The 12,108-nt window shown below is 35.5% G+C and overlaps 1 protein-coding gene across 12 annotated transcripts in view; it reads right to left on the bottom strand.

The window, feature by feature from the left end:
• ATF2 (activating transcription factor 2) overlaps positions 1–12,108 on the bottom strand; it is an 89,588-nt gene that overhangs the window by 24,130 nt on the left and 53,350 nt on the right. The gene's annotated exons all lie outside the window — the stretch shown is intronic.

Genomic DNA, 12,108 nt, shown 5'->3' with positions numbered 1-12,108 from the left:
GGTCCAAAGAGTGAATGAAGTTACTTCCCAGAATCAAAAAGTTAGAAGCAGAGCAAGGACCAGATATTCTGTCTGTTAACTCCTAATTCACTGAACATTATCTTCAAAGTTTTGCCAAACTAGAGCTTTTGCCTATATGAAGTATTCTAAGTATATCAGCAATCAGTTAAGAAGAGTATCAGATATTTCTCTCAATACAGAAATTCAATGAAAAGATTGAGTACTCAGAGAAATTAATAAGATCCAAAATGTCTGTATTCTCCAATATGTACAATAAAGCTTAAGCATAATTTTAATTTTAAACTAGAGGCATTGTTTGAAAGAAAACTAAAATATCTTTAAATACTGTATTTCTAAGCAGACTACTGTTTTAATGTTTGGAATTAACTTCTAGCAATGTAAAATTCAACTACTACATTGAAAACCTTTTTCTTAGAAATAAACTGTGTCAGTCAACAGTCTGTTGTGCTGACTGATACTACTTATTCATTTTAAGAAGTAATCTGCTAAAAATAATTTGCTATTCAAATTCTAGGTTATATTTCACACTCCTGAAAACAAATTTTATCACATCTGTCAGAACTTAGTAGGAACAAACTACTCCATCATAGTTCAAAGAAAAAAACAATGTTCTCTAGAAACAATTTATGAAAAAGTCAGATCCATATTTCATATGTGCCACAAAAGCTCATCAGAGTAATAACCCTCCTTCTCCTGGGTGTTATCCTACCATCTGCTGCTCTATTACTTATCTTTATTTTGCAACTAATTAACAGCATAATCTTCTAAATTCAGCAAGTTAATTATCATTATTGTGGTCTTTGCAGCATCATCAGTCCTCATGAAGTCTTGTCTCCCCACCCCCAGAGAACATATGAAAATGAAGTAGGTTGGGAGAGAGTCTGTTTCTTTGGAGTGGGCTCATTAGGTGTTTGCTGATTAGCTTGGCATGCAGAGGCAGGTCAGAAGAATTCTGCTGAACATGAGGTTCCATGCAGGGCCCAACTAAGTTAATGTAGGTTTCTGAACATTTGCCAAGATGCCCTCTGTCAACTCTCGGTAGAAACCCCCTGCAGAAAACCTACTGGCTACCCACTGTGTGCAAAGATATTTCTCAGTTGTCACACAAGACTTAAAGGAACGACTGTGGAGAATGCTACCTAAATACTTTATTAAATCTTCCTAACAAAACTCCTAGATGGTTATATTTTCTTATTCAGACAAGTTACTTTTTGATTACAAATATTACATAAGGAAGTTGTTTTATTACAACAGTAACACAGATGGAAAGTATCTATTGTTTATGTGCTTAATGACAAAACTCCTAAACCTAAATTTGGTGAGGTCCACTGCAATTCTATGCAAGACAGTAGAGCCTAGGAATTTTTCTGTAGTATTGAAAAATACTAGATAATCTTGTATTTATGGACCCTCACCTACACTTCTTTTTCTTACCACATTCTCACTTTTCCAAAGACTTAAAAGTTCTAACAAAAAAATCATCTGAAGAAATTTCTTTAGCAGTAAAAGGATCCATTTCAATATCTACAGTAGACACAAACAATGCATATTTGTCTACCTATAAGCACTAGACATCTGAAAATCAGGGCCCCACAAAGGCATCCTTGATTATCTTAGGATACAAATAAGTTTCTCTTCAGCTGTAGTGTGCTAGTCATTCTTGTATGTTCTAATGCCATTTCTCTTTACATTACTTATTTTTTAATGTATCTTCCCCTATATTTAATTCCAGTGTAGTTAATAGACAATAGTATATTCATTTCAGGTGTACAATATAGTGATTCAACAATTCCATTTTTGCTCAGCGTTCCTCTAGATAAGTGTACTCTTAACCCCCTTCACCTATTTCATCCCCCACCCCCTCACTGGTAACCTTCAGTATGTTCTCTGTAGTTAAGAATCTGTTTTTGGGTTTGTCTTTTTTCTTTGTTCGTTTTGTTTCTTAAATTCCACATATGAGTGAAATCATATAGTATTTGCCTTTGTCTGACTGGCTTAGCATTATATACTCTAGATCCTTCATACTGTTGGAAAAGGCAAGATTTCATTCTTTTTTTTATGGCTGAATAATATTCCATTGTATATACATACCACTTCTTTATCCATGCATCTATTGATGGGCACTTAGGCTGCTTCCATGATGTGGCTATTGCAACAATAATGCTGCAATAAACACAGGGGTGCACATATCCCTTTGAATTAGGGTTTCTGTATTTTTTGGGTAAATGCCCAGTAGTGAGATTACTGGATCAAAGGGTAGTTCTATTTTTAACTTTTTGAGGAACCTCCATACTGTCTTCCACAGTGGCTGCACCAGCTTGCATTCCTGCCAACAGTGCATGAGGGAGGGTTCCCTTTTCCCCACATCCTCGCCAACTTGTTTCCTGAGTTTTGGATTTTAGCCCTTCTGACAGGTGTGAGGTGGTATCTCATTGTGGTTTTGAATTGCATTTCCCTGATGAGTGATGTTGAGCATCTTTTCATGTGTCTCTTGGCCATCTGTATGTCTTCTTCAGAGAAATATCTGTTCATGTCTTCTGTCCATTTTTAAATTGGATTGTGGTTTTTTTTTTGGTGTTGTATAGGTTCTTGATATATTTTGGATGCTAAGCCTTTATCAGATCTGTCATTTGCAAATATTTTCTCCCATTCAGTAGGCTGTCTTTTTGTTGTTTCCTTTGCTGTGCAAAAGTTTTTAATTTTGCTGTAATTCCAATAGTTTACTTTTGCTTTTGTTTTCTCTCACCTCAGGAGACATATCTAGAAAGATGTCCTTACAGCCAGTGTCAGAGAAATTACTGCTTGTGCTCTCTTCTAGGATTTTTATAGTTTCAAGTCTCACATTGAGGTCCTTAATCCATTTTGAGGTTATTTTTACGTATGATGAAAGAAACTGGTCCAGTTTTGCCAACATCATTTGTTGAAGAGACTTTTTCCCAATGCATATTCTTGCGTCCTTTGTTGACAATTAATTGACCATATATATAATTGTGGTTTTATTTCTGGGCTCTCCATTCTGTTCCATTGATTGGTGTATCTATTTTTGTGCCAGTACCATACTTTTTGATTACTACAGCTTTGTAATACAACTTCAAGTCTGGAATTGTGCCACCTTCAGTTTTGTTCTTTTCTAAAAAACTGCTTTTGGGGGCACCTGGGTGGCTTAGTCATTGAGTGTCTGCCTTCGGTTCAGGTCATGATCCCAGGTCCTGGGATTGAGCCCCATGTCGGACTCCCTACTCCACAGGAAGCCTGCTTCTCCCTCTCCCACTCCCGCTGCTTGTGTTCCTGCTCTATCTCTCTGTGTCAATAAATGAATAAAATCTTAAAAAAAAAAAAAAAAAAACAACTGCTTTGGCAGGAAGCCTGGGTGGCTCAGTCGGGGTCCTGGGACCGACAGGGAGCCTGCTTCTCCCTCTGCCTGCCGCTCCCCCTGCTTGTGCACACTCTTTCTCTGACAAATGAATAAATATAAAAAAAAAAAAAACTGCTTTGGCTATTGGGGTCTTCTGTGGTTCCATACAAATTTTAGGACTGTTTGTTGTAGTTCCATGAAAAATGTTGGTATTTTGACAGGGATTGAAATGAATCTGTAGATTGCTTTGGGTAGTATAGACATTTTAACTATAACTGTTCCTCCAATCCATGAGCATGGAATGTCTTTCCGTTTGTGTCATCTTCAATTTATTCAATGCTTTATAGTTTGCTTAGTACAGGTCTTTCACCATTTTGGCTGAATTTATTCCTTGGTATTTTATTATTTTTGGTGTAATTGTAAATGGGTTTTGTTAATTTCTCTTTCTGCTGCTTCATTATTAGTGTATAGAAATGCAATGGATTTCTGTACACTGATTTTGTATCCTGTGAACCTACTGAATTCATTCACCAGTTCTAGTCATTTTTTGGTGGAGTCTGTGAAAGTTTTACTTCCTTACTAATTTGGATGCCTTTTATTCCTTTCTCTTGTCTGACTTCTGGGACTAGGACTTCCAGTACTATGTTGAATAAAACTTGTCTTGCTCCTGACCTCAGAGGAAAAGCTCTCTGTTTTTCACTATTATGATGTTAGGTGTGGATTTTTCATATAAGGGCTGTATTATGTTAAGGTATGTTCCCTCTAAACCTACTTTGTTGAGGGTTTTTATCACAAATCGACGTGGTCCTTTGTCATATGCTTTTTCTGCATCTGTTGAAATGATCATATGGCTTTTATCCATTCTCTTATTGATGTAATGTATCATGCTGATTGATTTGCAAATATCAAACCACCCTTGCATCCCTGGAATAAATCCCATTTGATCACGGTGACTGATTTTTTTAAATGTATTTTTGCATTTGGTTTGCTAATATTTTGTTGAGGATTTTTATGTTTATGTTCTTCAGAGATACTGGCCTGTAGTGTTTTTTTTTTTGTTTGTTTGTTTGTTTTTGTGGTGTCTTTATCTGGTTTTGGTAGCAGTGTGATACTGGCCTCCTAGAATGAATTTGGAAAGTTTGAGAAGAATAGGTTTTAACTCTTCTTTAAATGTTTGGTATAATTCACCTGTGAAGCTGTCTCATCCTGGACTTTTGTTTGTTGGGAGTTATTTGATTACTAATTCAATTTCATTGCTGGTAATCAGTCTGTTCAAATTTTCTGTTTCTTCCAGATTCATCTTTGGGAAGTTATATGTTTCTAGGAATTTATCCATTTCTTCTAGGTTGCCCAGTTTGTTGACACATAATTTTTCATAATATTCTTACAATACTTTGTATTTCTGTGGTGTCAGTTGTTATTTCTCCTCTTTTGTTCCTGATTTTGTTTGAGTCTCCCCCTCTCCTTTTTGGTGAGTCTGGCTACAGATTTATCAATTTTGTTATCTTGTCAAAGAACCAGCTCCTGATTTCGTTCATCCCTGGTTTTTGGATCCCTTGATAACTTTTGTGCACAAAAGTTCATCTATATTTTTATCGTTCATCTATATTTTTATAGTTTCCATATCATTTATTTCAGCTCTAATCTTTATAATTTCCTTTCTTCTGCTGGGTTTGGGTTTTGTCTGTTCTTTTTCTCGCTCCTTTGGGTGTAAGGTTAGGTTGAGATTTTTCTTGTTTCTTAATAGGCTAGTATTGCTATAAACTTTCCTCTTAGAACTGCTTTTGCTACTTCCCAAAGATTTTGGACCATCGCATTTTCATTTTGTTTCCATGTACTTTTTTTTTTTACTTCCTCTTTGATTTGTTGGTTGACCCATTCGTTGTTTAGAAACATGTTATATTTGTGCCCTTTTCAGATTTTTTCTTGTCGTTGATTCCTAGTTTCACTGCACTGTGGTTGGAAAAGATGCATGGTATAACTCTGATCTTTTTGAATTTGAGACTTATTTTGTGGCCTAATATATTATCTATTCTCTTCCAGTGCACTTGAAAAGAATGTGTATTCTGCTATTTTATGATGGAATATTTTGAACATGTCTGTTAAAACATCTGGTCCAATGTATCATTCTAAGCCACTGTTTCCTAATTGATTATTAGTTCTGATGATCTGTCCATCGATGTAAGTGGGGTGTTAAAGTTCCCTACTATCATTGTATTACTATCGATTAGTTCCTTTATATTTGTTATTAACCATTTTATGTATTTGGGTGCTCCTATGCTGGGTGCATAAGTATTTATAATTGTTATGTCTTCTTGTTGAATTTTTCCTTTATTTTTAACTTTTTTAAAATTTTATTTATTTGACAGAGAAAGAGCGAGAGAGGGAACACAAGCAGGGGAGTGGGAGAGGGAGAGGCAGGTTTCCCGCGGAGCAGGACTGAGCCACCCAGGCGCCCCGAATTGTTCCTTTAATGATTAAATAGTGTCTATTTCTCTTGTTATAGTTTTAAAGTCTATTTGGGGGGTGCCTGGGTGGCTCAGTCGTTAAGCGTCTGCCTTCGGCTCAGGTCATGATCCCACGGTCCTGGGATCGAGCCCCGCATCGGGCTCCCTGCTCCACGGGAAACCTGCTTCTCCCTCTCCCACTCCCCTGCTTGTGTTCCCTCTCTTGCTGTCAAATAAATCTTTTTAAAAAAAAAAAAAAGTCTATTTTGTCTGATTAAAGTATTGCTACCCCAGCTTTCATTTCACATCCATTTAAATGATAAATGTTTCTGCATCCCCTTTCAATCTGCATATGTCTTCAGGTCTGAAGTGAGTCTCTTGTAGGCAGCATACAGATTGGTCTTTTTTTTTTTTTTATCCATTCTGTCACAATATTTCTTTTGATTGGAGCATTTAGTCCATTTACATTCAGAGTATGAACCGACAGACATGTATTTACTGGCATTCTGTCATTTATTTTTGTAGATCTTCTGTTTCTTTCTTCCCTTGCTCTCTTCTCTCACCATAAGTTGGCTTTCTTTAGTGATATATTTGGACTTATCTCTTTTTTTGCATATCTATTACTGGTTTTTGATTTGTGGTTATCATTTCGTTTGTATATAACATCTTCTGAATCACATGTCATTTTAGCAGAATCACTACTACACTATTTAGCATGTCATTAAGAGATTATGATGACATAGGTCAAATAAATCCTTAGGAGAGATGAAGAATCAAATGGGGAGGATGCTTAAGCATTTTAAAAGACTTGAAAACAACAACAAAGCAAAATCCAACTCAAGCATGAAAGAAATTTTAAGTTTTATTAGGGGGGTAGCAGACTGGCAAACAGAAAAATTATTTAATGTGTAACATGAATCTAAGGGAGCTAGGAATCACTCATTTGGAGAGCACGGATTTGGAGTCCTATCACTGATGAAGAGAAGGGTCAAGTCCTGTGATTGTTTATCTGGTCATTATGAAACCTACACACATTGGGATATGAGCCCAAGTCTCAACTTTCTTTAGTTGGGATGATATAATTATTTCCTCATTTGCTAAGTCTTTTTTAGCCCCCTGGAGTTTAATAAGGTAAATTAATGACACTGACATTTTAATTCAGATTTAGAAAAAATCTGTAGCTATTTGGTGTTTTATTGTCCTAGAAGTAATTAGATTAACTTGTCACAGAGTAACAGGTTACCCTTGAATTTCAATTTAAAATATTTAAGAGATCAATTTAGTCTGTGACTTCAGCTGGAAGAGCAAAGACATTCTAATCCTCTAATACTAGACTATTTAAGAAAACAAGCCCCACTGTAAGTTTAACCAAACTTTAAAGTTATTAAAGTACTTAGGGAAGTTTGTCCTTAGATAATTGAGGGTCCTATATAGAAAACAGGATATGTTAAGTTTAAAATTAAGTTTAGCATGTTTAAAATTATACTTGAAGACCTTTAAAAACAATCATTATATAATTGGATTTGTAAACTGGCCTTGAGAATTCCAGGAAGAACTAAGTTTTTGAATTCGTAACTTTAAAAAAATCTAGTATTTTGTTTAAAAATAGTCCCTGAATAATGATTTTTGTGCACAGAAGTTATCATCAAGGGATCCAAAAACCAGAAAACAAAAAACAAACATCACTGATATGATATAATCCTAACTGTTGAAAAACATAAGTAATGGCCTTAAAAAGGCAAAAAGACTTTTGATGATCACCAGAACCATTTGCAAGAAAAATCTCAAGACTTAAGACCCTAACTACTGAGGGGCGCCTGGGTGGCTCAGTTGGTTAAGCGACTGCCTTCGGCTCAGGTCATGATCCTGGAGTCCCGGGATCGAGTCCCGCATCGGGCTTCCTGCTCAGCAGGGAGTCTGCTTCTCCCTCTGACCCTCTTCCCTCTCGTGCTTTCTATCTCTCATTCTCTCTCTCTCTCAAATAAATAAATAAAATCTTTAAAAAAAAAAAAAAAGACCCTAACTACTGAATTTCTTAGTACCTGAGAAATGTTTGTTAAATAAATAACAATCGAAAGAAATAAGTGTGAAATGAGGGTGGGGCAAAATACATGAAGATGAATCAAACTACAAAAACCAAATTATTTTCAGGTTATTTCCTAATGTTGGTAGATTGGTTTTGTACTTACAACAATATGTAAGTACAGCTGAAGATGACACGCAAGGACTGAAAATTCTTAAAGAGATAGTCAACAATGTTCATTTTATGTTATTAAGATAGGGAAAACAGACTAGTAGTATTTGATAAAAATATAAATCCAGGGGCACCTGGGCGGCTCGGTCGGTTAAGCATCTGCCTTAGGCTCAGGTCATGATCCCAGGGTCCTGCGATCAAGCCCCATGTCAGGCTCCCTGCTCAGCAGGGGGCCTGCTTCTCTCCCTGCTTGTGCTCTGTCAAATATTAAAAAAAAAAAAAAGTGGGGGGTTGCCGGGGTAGCTCAGTCGGTTAAGCGTCTGCCTTTGGCTCAGGTCATGATCCCAGGCACCTGGGATCGAGCCCCGCATCGGGCTCCCTGCTCAGCAGGAAGCCTTCTTCTCCCTCTCCCACTCCCCCCTGCTTGTGTTTCCTCTCTTGCTGTGTCTCTCTGTCAAATAAATAAAATCTTAAAAAAAATTATATATGTGTATATATATATGAATATATATATGTGTATATGTATATATATGAAGCCAATGGTGAAATGTGAAATAATTTCTGTACTATAACAACCAAAAAACCCCAATTAATCAGAATTCCCTTAGCATTCCAGGCAATTGATATTTTGTTAGCAGTTCATGCTACCTGGATAGAATGGCAATGTCTATTTTCACAAATGAGCCCAACAGGTAGGATATATTAGAAAATGGAAACACAGGACAATCAAGTACACCAAAGGTGGTAAGTTCCCAAACCACAATGTAATTAAAATAGAAATCAATAAGATAAAAAGAAAGCCTCCAGATATTTGGAAATTATACAGTATACTTCTAAAATAACCCAAAGCTCAAAGAAAAAAATCACAAAGGAAATTAGAAGATAAATGATAATGAAAATATAGCGTATCAAAATTTGTGAACAGAAAGAAATTTATAGCTTTAAATGCCTACATGGGAAAGGTAAAAAGATTTAATCATGGGGTGCCTGGGTGGCTCAGTCGTTAAGCGTCTGCCTTTGGCTCGGGTCATGATCCCAGGGTCCTGGGTTCAAGCCCCATATCGGGCTCCCTGCTCGGCGGGAGGCCGGCTTCTCCCTCTCCCACTCCCCCTGCTTGTGTTCCCTCTCTCGCTGTGTCTCTCTCTGTCAAACAAATAAAATCTTAAAAAAAAAAAAAAAGATTTAATCAATAATCCAAGCTTCCACTTTAAGCCGAAAAAACATAGGCAAATTAAATCCAATTAACTAGGAGATAGGAAGTATTAGAGATAAAAGTAGCAATCAATGATAGTACAAGTATACCATTAAGAAAAATAAAGGCAAGCTACAGACTAAAAGAAAATATTTGTAAGATATATGTAACAAAAATTTTGTATTTATTATATCTAAAGAATTCCTATAACATAATAAACAACCCAATTTAAAAAATCAGAAGATATCACAAAAAGTGGCAAAACCAGAAATGCAATTAAAACCATGAGATAGTGCTACAAACTCTTAGAAATGTCTATAATGAAAATGATAGACAAAACCAAATGTTGGCAAAAATGTGGGAACAACTGGAATTCCCATACTCTGCTTGTGAGGATGCAAACCTCTGGCAAAGGGTCTGGCACTTTCTTACAAAGTTAAACGTATAACTACCCTCTTACTCAGCAATTCTACTCTTCAGTAGATAGACCAAATGAAAATAAACACCCACAAAAAGAGTTATACAAAAACGTGCATAGTATCTTTGTTCACAAACCTCAACGCTGAAAACAATTCAAGTGTCCACCAACAAGAGAATGGATAAAGAAACTGTGGTATATTCACACAATGGAATATTACTCAGCAATAAAAAGAAGCAAATTATGATATATTCAACAACATGGATAAATCTTACAGACATAAGGTTGGCTGGACGCAAGAATATATATTGATTCCATCTGTATGAAATTCTAGAACTAATTGCTGGTGACAAAGATCAGAACTGGGAAGGTATACTGATTGGGGAGGGAAACAAACTTTCTGAGTAGATGTTAATGTTCTATACCATGAGAGTGGTGTGAGTTACATTAATGCACTTATATCAAAGTTAAGATTGGTTCATTTCAATGTATATATATTTTACATTAAGAAGAGTCTATTAAAAAAAAACTGAATTGGGCAGGGAACGGTCTGAGGGATAGATAAAACAAGAATGGCAGATATATTGCTAATAATTGAAGCTGGTGATGGGTACATGGGGGTTCATTATACCGTAACTGTTTACCTTGTGTATGTTTGAAATTTTCCATAATGAAAAGTTAGAAAGAAGAAAAAGGAAATAGACTAATTTCTGAGTCTTTTTATTTAATAAAAACAGGACAATCCTTTTACTACCCCAATTAAAATAGGCAATCACCTAAATATGGTTATTTTACATTAGCAAAATTCTAATAAATTTAATTGTTTTCCATACCTAAATTTATTAAAGTTATAGCTTTGATTTTTTTCTAATATACAAGCATACAAAACACTTTTATTATTCTTAATTTCCTGGTGACCTACCTAAAAGAAAAAGTTATTCAAGGAAGTATTAAATTTAATAGTTTCTACAAATATGGCCTACTCTTCTTATAGCCAAAAGTATTTCTTTAATTCAAAAGAAACAAATCACACTGCGGAGGGTATGTGCTATGGTGAGCTCTGTGAATTGTGTAAGACTGATGAATCACAGACCTGTACCCCTGAAACAAATAATACATTATATGTTAATTAAAAAAAAAGAAAAAAAAGGAACAAATATTTAATTTGTTAGGAAAAAAAGTCCACTGAATATGTAAAAGTATTTTTAGATGCAGTGTACAACTAACTGAATTTTTTACTAGTACAGTATGTTTAAAGTAGGAAGTGTAAAAAACATTCCCAATGAAGCTTTTTTGCTATCAAGTCAAGAGGATTCATCTTAATATTTCCAAAGCTTTGAGCTAAACATGCTGTTATGCAAAAAAAAATTCCCTCTTGGGTTTTCAAAAGTTCTTTCCCCACAATCAATAACCAGCTAATTTTTATATTCCTCAGCCACCGTTCATTCAGATGATGTGTTAAGTTTTATTGTTAAAGTCATCACATGCCAATTTCAGATTTGCTATAATGAAGAATAAAGGTAAAAATCTTAAAGCTTTGTAATATACAATGGTTTTTACACATACAAATTTATGGTTAGTATAGTGCCTAGCATAGAACTTGAATACCAACTGTTTAATAACTATCTATTGATTTTCTAAGGATGTAATCATCAACTGATGTTAAGAGGCCATGAAGTGTGTTAGGCTATAGAAGGGAGAATTACATGGATTAAGGACCAAAAAAAAAAAAGCAGTTTTAGGTTTTTTACCAAGGAATTTAGCATGTTTATGGAGTCTGAGCTAAGAGAAACTCTAGAAATCAAAGTTCACCTTTTCATATTACAGATAAGGAAACTGAGTTTCCTCAAAGTTAGAGTGGCTTGATTAAGGGTAGTGAATAGCAGAGTTAGGATTAAAATTAAAACACATGCCTGCTGACTCCTAATCTATACCTCACCCCTTAAACAACACTAATTTCTTAGTGTCAAAACACAACTCAAATGGTTTTTCTTTGTATATTATGTGTAACATTTGCTCACTTGTATATGATTTCAGAATTCTTGTTAACACTGGTCTACTAATTTGTGTCACTGTTTATAAAACCATCTATACTGCCTTCACATGATTACATCTAGTTTCAGCTGTAATATTCCTAGCCACCACCAGGAGGAGATTTTGTTTCAAAAGCTACAGCCAAAAACCAGACAAACCAATGACAAGAACTAGAACTTTACTCCCAAATCCATCCATTTTATTTTTTTATTATGTTAATCACCATACATTACATCATTAGTTTTTGATGTAGTGTTCCATGATTCAATGTTTGTGTATAACACCCAGTGCACCATGAAGAACTTGCCCTCTTTAATACCCATCACCAGGCTAACCCATCCCATCCCCCCCACCCCCACCCCTCTAGAACGCTCAGTTTGTTTCTCAGAGTCCATCGTCTCTCATGGTTCATCTCCCCCTCCGATTTCCCCCTCTTCATTCTTCCCC

This window comes from Callorhinus ursinus, unplaced genomic scaffold, assembly GCF_003265705.2.
Source record: "Callorhinus ursinus isolate GAN/ISIS: 27379988/994484 unplaced genomic scaffold, GSC_fseal_2.0 scaffold2, whole genome shotgun sequence".
NCBI lineage: Eukaryota > Metazoa > Chordata > Mammalia > Carnivora > Otariidae > Callorhinus > Callorhinus ursinus.
The sequence above is the reverse complement of the archived record's forward strand: the minus strand, read 5'-3'. Positions and strand labels throughout refer to the sequence as shown.